Source organism: Cardiocondyla obscurior, linkage group LG23 (genome assembly GCF_019399895.1).
Source record: "Cardiocondyla obscurior isolate alpha-2009 linkage group LG23, Cobs3.1, whole genome shotgun sequence".
Taxonomy (NCBI): Eukaryota; Metazoa; Arthropoda; class Insecta; order Hymenoptera; family Formicidae; genus Cardiocondyla; species Cardiocondyla obscurior.
The window spans coordinates 251,771-260,836 of NC_091886.1; the positions used below are offsets into that span (position 1 = coordinate 251,771).

Sequence of the window (9,066 nt, forward strand, 5' to 3'; positions counted from 1 at the left end):
CTGCCACGTGGATTCCGCGAGAAACACTGAATTGTTGTAGTGTATTATGTATAGCTCTAGCCTACGTTAGTTTAAATTTTATAATCTAGTTATAAATATTGAACCCTGAGGTAATTTTAGTCTACGTGTAAAAATAGGCCCACGACAAGGAAACAAACAATAGAGATAGTATTGTTTCGGGAGAGCATTACGTAAACGAAAAGAAAAATCGATATCCACTGCGAAAATTGTTGTACTCCCTGACGTAATCGGGATGATTACGAATGACGTGTCAGTCATTGTCCGAACGCACGGATTTCCTAATGATATAATCGCGATAACAACTATCTTTGACAGATAAGAGAAAGAGTTATGACCGTGAATGCGCAACGCACAACTCTTAAATACGAGTTCCGTAACAAGGATGATCAATTTCTTGTATACAAACTGGGCATAAACGTTCTACAGTGATGTATGCATCGCATAATTTATATTGTTGGTCATGACAATAAGATGACAGAAAAAAAAAACAAATTGTTACTCGTTTAAAGAACTCGTTGAATTGCAAAGGCGATCGTGAGGTGCAAAGACCATAGGTTACTTTAATTCCTACTGTAACAATCTAATTCGTAGAACGTTATAATATATCCAATTAATGAACTTTCTTAGTGCAAAGTAATTAGTTCATTTAAAAATTATATGTTGGTAATATTAGATCTTAGACGTATTCCGCAAATACGTCTATTAAACTACAATGTTTGTTTTTCAGCGTGTTAGAAAAAGTCACGGAAGTAAATCAGATTAAATTGCAGTGTTTAATATACGTCAATTAACACGCGTTAATTCATCAAGTAATTGTACCTAGGCAAGATCGCCGGTCTATTTTTAACTGAGAACAATTGACCGCTCGATAAAAGTACTTCGTTGCGTCATGTAAATTAATTGTTGTAAGTCAAGGATTCATAGAAAATTATTGCACTTGAAGAGTCTATTTTAAAATTAATTACCGTTGAAAATAATTGGATTAGGTTTTACTTCTTAAAGCATTTTTGCAAATGTTTAAATGCTTAAATTAAAGAAATAAAGGAGTAATGTTGCACGATAAATTAGAGATAAATTATACGACAAATGAACTACGGTTCAACACGCTTGATAACTGATCTGCGTGATCTCAATGTTATGCAAGATGAATCAAGAACTATCCATTTTGACATGGCTTACATTTAATTAATGCGCTTAGACTCGTGTCTTCTTGTATGATATATCACGCAATACTATCGGTCCTGTTTTTTATTTAAATGATACATGGATATGTCAAACCGTCGCGAATAATAAAACAATAAAAATTTTTTCTTAAAAAATTAATTAAAAAATTACACGATCGGGTGTTTTAACACACAAGGTTCGACGGGCAAGCAAAACATACGAGTTATCGGTACGATAAATATTTATGGATTGTGGTCGCGGTTTAAATGAATGCAGGCGAGATACGGCACACAAGTCATACCATCACTTAAATGGAACGCTGATTGTGGGATGTTAAACTTATATATAAACGTGACGAATAACTATCATAATTTTAGCTCGGGGCTTTAAAAAGACACGCGAATTATTACAACAAAAAATCGTGCCGGCACGACACTTTTTGCATGATTTATTTGACGATGATCGAACTGACGACACCTTATTGCATGTTTCAGCGTGGAGCAGGAGGCGTCGAAGAACATTGAAGAGAATGAACGAGAGTGGTTTAAGGATGCGATCGTTTCGAGTCGGAGCCTCAACAAAGGGTTCGTCGAACCGACAACCATTCGAAATGCCATCCGAGAGGTACTTAATTACCGTCATTATCTCACGAAGGATAATAATTTTTTTTTTATGATCTGTTGAGAGCAATTATTCGGCATTAAAAAAAATAGTAAAAAAAATATCTTAATGAGGAAGGTTTAAAAGATAAAAAAAGAGATTTCGTGCGCGGGGCTTAAAAATGTTGTAGAAAAATAGCAAGGCAAAAATAAAAAGAAAAGTTTTACGGAAGGTATGCAAGATCTTTTTAAACTTTTGCAGATCACCGCCTGCATCGTGGCAGCGTCTTTTCATATAGCGGTCGGTTTTATCATGGCGTATTCAGCTATTCTCATTCCTCATCTTGAGAAGGAAGATGCGAAACTACATGCCACGCAAGAAGAAACTTCCTGGATAGGTAAGATCGCATGGATATATGATACGCACATGGGATCGTTTAAAACACAGGTGACAGAGACATGTAACGTTATTCCGTTAAAAGAATTGCGCATGTAACATTAATTACAAATTAAAATTGTGCTTAGTCGGTTCTTTTTTACGAAATACGTAATTATAAATACTCGAAACAATGACATCGCAAAATGCCACCGTCGCATAAACTAGATACTGTTATCGTAAAATAGATGAGTATTAGAAGTGCAGTCATTATTGGTATCGTTAGCAGCTATCCTCTTTGTATTGATAAAACATTGTCACGAAGCTGACTAGACGGATTGCGTAAGAGTGTTGTAATTGTTGAAAGAAAACCGTACGCGCACCGTCGCCGTGCGTGTCGTTGCATGCGAGAGCTGATCGTTCAGATCAAGCATCGTACTCTGATTAAATTCATCTTACGCAACATCAGTCTACGTTTAGCGCTATCAAAGTCTTCTCGCGGCGACTAAAGATTGTTTTCTACTGTAGCAAAATTTTCAATCTAGACTATTTCTTTCTATCGATCGTAGTCCACGTCTTTTACATGTATACATTTTTATTACTTGACAATTACTTAGTATTCATTTTTTATAACACTAGAAGAAACCATGCGCGCGCTATTTTTTTAAGGAAGCAAATTTACAAACTATGAAAAAAAAAATCATGCGACTTACCAAACTGCATGAGCTTCAGCGGAGTTGTAGAGTTCTGCCGGTGACTGTAACATAAAATAAAACATATTAATGTAGACAAGTTAGTATTTAAATTCATGTAAAGGTAAAGCTTTATTTTTATAAAGATTTTCTAAAAAAAAGAAATTAATATTTACCTAAAAGTTGCTCCGCCGATGCATGATGCCCTTCCCGGGCCTGCTCCTCCTCTCAGATGGGACGTGTCGAGCCATCCTTCCGCGCACAAGACACTCGCGAACACCCCAACCGTGATTTTATAATCGCGAAAATTACTTTATGATCACTTTCGCGCGTTCCATGTTCGGCACTCGCGTTAAGAAAAATGTCGTATATCAAAAAACTCCGCTCGAATACTTTACGGAACTCCCGGAACGACCGACGAACCGGCTGCGGTTCGTATAATTATTAATATCGGCGGTGACGACACTCGTTGATGACCGGTGGATGCAGTTGCGTCGATCTGTAACAAAAAAAAAAAATATATATATATATACAGGGTGTCCCAAACAATGTGTCACTCCCAAAAACTATGGGTAGAAAATTGAAATCTAAGACGAAAAGTCAAATGCAATTTTTAAAAATTCTCAATAGTTTTCAAGAAAAAAATTAAAATATATAAAATGTATAGATATAAGAGTGACAAGGAAGCTGCGCGTGAGTGAGCGGGACAGGCGAATGACTAGAAATGGCACCGTCGTCTGTCGCGCTCACTCACGCGCAGCTTCCTTGTCACTCTTACGTCTATACATTTTATATATTTTAATTTTTTCTCGAAAACTATTGAAAATTTAAAAATTGCATTTGACTTTTGTCTTAAATTTCAATTTTCTACCCATAGTTTTGGGAGTTTGTTTGGGACACTCTGTATATGTATATTAATTTTAGAGATGCTACAAGTATAAGCTATTAGTTTTACGTTTTAAAAAAGTGATTCTTATTTCTGAAATTGCTCCGTTGATGAACGATGCCTTTCCGAGGTTTTCTCCTCTCAGAATATAAAGCCTCCCGTCTGGGTGACTAATTTTTTTAAGATAGGAAAAGCGAGATGCAAAGTATAACGAAATAATAATATTAATATATTAAAAAGATGAAACTTATCTAGATTTATCTGATTTTCAGCCAGTTTGGCCGTCGTCTGCGCGCCTATTGGTGCCTTGGTTGCGGGCTTCCTGATGGAGATGTTCGGTCGACTGAGAACTCTGCAGATCGGCGCGATTCCCTCCGTGATCGGTTGGATTCTCATTGCCACATCGACGAACATACCGATGCTGCTGGTGGACCGTTTGCTAACTGGATTAGCGACCACACTGTCGACCTCACCAGCAATAGTTTACATTACCGAGGTAGCTAGACCGGAACTACGTGGCTCCTTGATCTCATTCGGGCCGACGCTGGCATCATTCGGCATGGTGCTGTGTTATTTGAAAGGCGCCTACTTGCAATGGGACATCGTTGCCTACCTCAGCCTCATTTACGCGATCGTTCCCATTTTATTAGTACAATTAATTGTGCCAGAATCGCCAGTTTGGCTTGTCTCGAAGGGGCGCATTGATGACGCCAAGAAGTCTCTAGAGTGGTAAGCTTGAACTCGTCGTTAAACATATTGATAAAAAAAAAATTTCTTACGTTATTTACTATGTAACTGATCATTTTTTTGCCGTAGGCTTCATAAAAACGAAACGTCGGAAAGCAAAACGTCGGTGGCCGAAGTGCAGTTTATTAACATTATGAAAGAAAATGAAATGAAGTTGAACGAGCAACGGCGAAGCAAATATAGTAGCACGTCCAACAAGTGGCGAGGATTTCTTAAACCGACCGGATGGAAACCCATGGCGATACTTTTTTTGCTGTTTTCCTTTCAACAGTTTTCCGGAATTTACATCACGCTGTTTTATGCTGTGACTTGGTTTCAAGTAATTAGAAACGATTCTATATATGCAATGAATTTATACATCTTGTTCTTTTTCGTATATCTTGCAAATTGTATTCAATCGCGACTTGTACACGAGTAGCGATATTTAAATTGATTTAGTTTTATTGATTATCGATTTGTATCAATTAGCGGTGATGGATACATAAAACCAGATAGTCAACTTACGATGATTTTCAGGAAGTCGGTGCGGGCGTAGATGCGTACATGGCGTCAATTTTGGTCGGTTTAACGCGCTTTTTGTGCTCGATGGTAAATACTTGGCTACTGAGGCGATATAAAAAAACGATCGCTGTGCATAATATCGTCATTTGGAATGGCTTTGTGCATGATTGTCTCGGGTTACTTCACGCTGAACATTAAGAACGGCGATCGCAGCGGATACTGGGTAAGTTAGAATTTTATTTCGTTCGTGTGGTTCGGTGAAATGTAATTTTTAAAAATGAGAAAACGTCATCATGTAATACTTGCAGGTCCCAGTAGCTTGCTTGCTACTTTACGTATGCACGTCGATGATCGGGATGCTGACTATTCCATGGACCATGACGGCGGAATTGTTTCCAACCGAAATCCGCGGAATTGCTCACTCCATCAGTTTTTTCATGGCAAATTTACTTATGTTCGCCGCATTGCAAAGTTATAGAAGCCTACAAGCTTTTCTAGGAGGTGCGAACCTCAAAATATTCATATCTCGCACGTATAATTATTGTACTTTGATGTCTTAACTAATATAATATTTCTGTTTCAAGGTGCGTATGCGGTACAATGGTTTTTCGCTGGCGTTTCCGTGGGAGCAGCTATTTTCGTGTGGCTATTACTGCCGGAGACTCATGGCAAAAAGTTATCGGAAATTGAAGAATATTTTCATAACAATTTTTTGGCCCTGGGAGCGAAAAACAAAGACAAAAGAAGACGAGCCGCAAGGAGGGCTCAGCACAACGCAAAATTGGCGGCAACCGAACCACTGAATCCGAAAACGCAGCATGTTTAAAATTAGTTGTTTTCCAAAGAATCTCGCGCTGTGCGCGAGAACGTCCCGCAATAGTGCCTCCAGTTTTACTTACAAGAGTTTTGCGTCAGGAATATCGTTCCAGTATTATGTCGATCTGATGCCGTGTAAAGTATTGTCGCAGACTCGATCGCGACAAACATTCGTGTATGGCGCCGTTTACTTAGGATAGATATGTAAATCACTCCAGACAGATGACTGGTTCGTCATAATAGTAGGCGATTTTCATAGTTTGATTTTCTTTGCAAGTCCACAAAAACGTTCTATGTTTATTTTACTGTTTGACCAAATAGTCCAATGGGAGGAAACGAAAACTCGATCAAGCTCTGCGCAACTAGCCATCGACAGAAAAAAAAGTTGCATAAAGTTAGAGGAATCATATTTTTTATAAATAAATTGTTACAGCGTAATAAACAATTTATTTATAAAAAATATGATTCCTCTTTGCACATGGTCATCAAGATGGACAGGACAGGATAGACAGGCAGGCAAAGCTAGCAAACAGGCAAAGGTCTGTCATTCTTATATGCACACGTATTACAAGGCTCCAGATGTCGCCACGTTCCGGTACGGAATTTAAGACATCAAAGTACAATAATTATACGTGCGAGATATGAATATTTTGAGGTTCGCACCTCCTAGAAAAGCTTGTAGGCTTCTATAACTTTGCAATGCGGCGAACATAAGTAAATTTGCCATGAAAAAACTGATGGAGTGAGCAATTCCGCGGATTTCGGTTGGAAACAATTCCGCCGTCATGGTCCATGGAATAGTCAGCATCCCGATCATCGACGTGCATACGTAAAGTAGCAAGCAAGCTACTGGGACCTGCAAGTATTACATGATGACGTTTTCTCATTTTTAAAAATTACATTTCACCGAACCACACGAACGAAATAAAATTCTAACTTACCCAGTATCCGCTGCGATCGCCGTTCTTAATGTTCAGCGTGAAGTAACCCGAGACAATCATGCACAAAGCCATTCCAAATGACGATATTATGCACAGCGATCGTTTTTTTATATCGCCTCAGTAGCCAAGTATTTACCATCGAGCACAAAAAGCGCGTTAAACCGACCAAAATTGACGCCATGTACGCATCTACGCCCGCACCGACTTCCTGAAAATCATCGTAAGTTGACTATCTGGTTTTATGTATCCATCACCGCTAATTGATACAAATCGATAATCAATAAAACTAAATCAATTTAAATATCGCTACTCGTGTACAAGTCGCGATTGAATACAATTTGCAAGATATACGAAAAAGAACAAGATGTATAAATTCATTGCATATATAGAATCGTTTCTAATTACTTGAAACCAAGTCACAGCATAAAACAGCGTGATGTAAATTCCGGAAAACTGTTGAAAGGAAAACAGCAAAAAAAGTATCGCCATGGGTTTCCATCCGGTCGGTTTAAGAAATCCTCGCCACTTGTTGGACGTGCTACTATATTTGCTTCGCCGTTGCTCGTTCAACTTCATTTCATTTTCTTTCATAATGTTAATAAACTGCACTTCGGCCACCGACGTTTTGCTTTCCGACGTTTCGTTTTTATGAAGCCTACGGCAAAAAAATGATCAGTTACATAGTAAATAACGTAAGAAATTTTTTTTTTATCAATATGTTTAACGACGAGTTCAAGCTTACCACTCTAGAGACTTCTTGGCGTCATCAATGCGCCCCTTCGAGACAAGCCAAACTGGCGATTCTGGCACAATTAATTGTACTAATAAAATGGGAACGATCGCGTAAATGAGGCTGAGGTAGGCAACGATGTCCCATTGCAAGTAGGCGCCTTTCAAATAACACAGCACCATGCCGAATGATGCCAGCGTCGGCCCGAATGAGATCAAGGAGCCACGTAGTTCCGGTCTAGCTACCTCGGTAATGTAAACTATTGCTGGTGAGGTCGACAGTGTGGTCGCTAATCCAGTTAGCAAACGGTCCACCAGCAGCATCGGTATGTTCGTCGATGTGGCAATGAGAATCCAACCGATCACGGAGGGAATCGCGCCGATCTGCAGAGTTCTCAGTCGACCGAACATCTCCATCAGGAAGCCCGCAACCAAGGCACCAATAGGCGCGCAGACGACGGCCAAACTGGCTGAAAATCAGATAAATCTAGATAAGTTTCATCTTTTTAATATATTAATATTATTATTTCGTTATACTTTGCATCTCGCTTTTCCTATCTTAAAAAAATTAGTCACCCAGACGGGAGGCTTTATATTCTGAGAGGAGAAAACCTCGGAAAGGCATCGTTCATCAACGGAGCAATTTCAGAAATAAGAATCACTTTTTTAAAACGTAAAACTAATAGCTTATACTTGTAGCATCTCTAAAATTAATATACATATACAGAGTGTCCCAAACAATGTGTCACTCCCAAAAACTATGGGTAGAAAATTGAAATTTAAGACAAAAAGTCAAATGCAATTTTTAAAAATTTTCAATAGTTTTCGAGAAAAAAATTAAAATATATAAAATGTATAGACGTAAGAGTGACAAGGAAGCTGCGCGTGAGTGAGCGCGACAGACGACGGTGCCATTTCTAGTCATTTGCCCGGTTGTGTTGACTTGACCGGGCCACTTCCTGATGTTGACTTCTCGACGAGAGGGGACCACCACACTTTTGCCGACGCCCGCTCCTGGGCAAAGGGGCGGCAGACGGTTCCCGGCCGTCTATGTTGCCGCCCTCTTCTCTGCTCAGGGCCGCGGCCGGTTCAAGATGAGAGACGGAGAAACCCTCACCCTTGCGGGAGCTATTGGGTCCTTCGCCTCCCAAAGACTATCACCGGCACACGGCCCAACTACTCTGGCTCTGATAAGGGCCGTTTTTGTTAAGAGGGAGGGAATCTGTGGGGTGTTAGTTTCTCCAAGTCCCTTCCCCCCCTTAGTATTACGAGCGGCGCAAATGCGCCTTTGTGCCTCGGCGGGCACGACGGACTTGTCGTCCCCCGGGGGTTCCTACTTTTTGAGGGTCCGGCCCGACTTCTCCGCGCCGAACCCTCTCATTCTCCTCTTTCTGCGAGATGACAGCTTCGCAGAAGGAGGTAAACGCATTTCTTTTGACCTCTCCCTCCGTGATGGCCTTAACAATGGCCGGAAGGGAGAGGTCCCTACCTACAGCCGCTCTTAGAGCGGCCCTCTCCATCTCAAATGCCGGGCACTCGGCCAAAGTATGGTCGGTCGAGTCCCGGCTATAGTCGCACTCCCAACACTTGAAAG

The 9,066-nt window shown here is 40.1% G+C and overlaps 2 pseudogenes; one reads left to right on the forward strand and one right to left on the reverse strand.

Moving 5' to 3' along the window:
• The first annotated feature begins 1,659 nt into the window (after positions 1-1,659).
• LOC139111358 (facilitated trehalose transporter Tret1-2 homolog) lies at positions 1,660-6,129 on the forward strand (annotated as a pseudogene).
• Positions 6,130-6,406: 277 nt separating this feature from the next.
• On the reverse strand, positions 6,407-7,951 carry LOC139111359 (facilitated trehalose transporter Tret1-like; annotated as a pseudogene).
• Between the last annotated feature and the right edge of the window lie 1,115 nt (positions 7,952-9,066).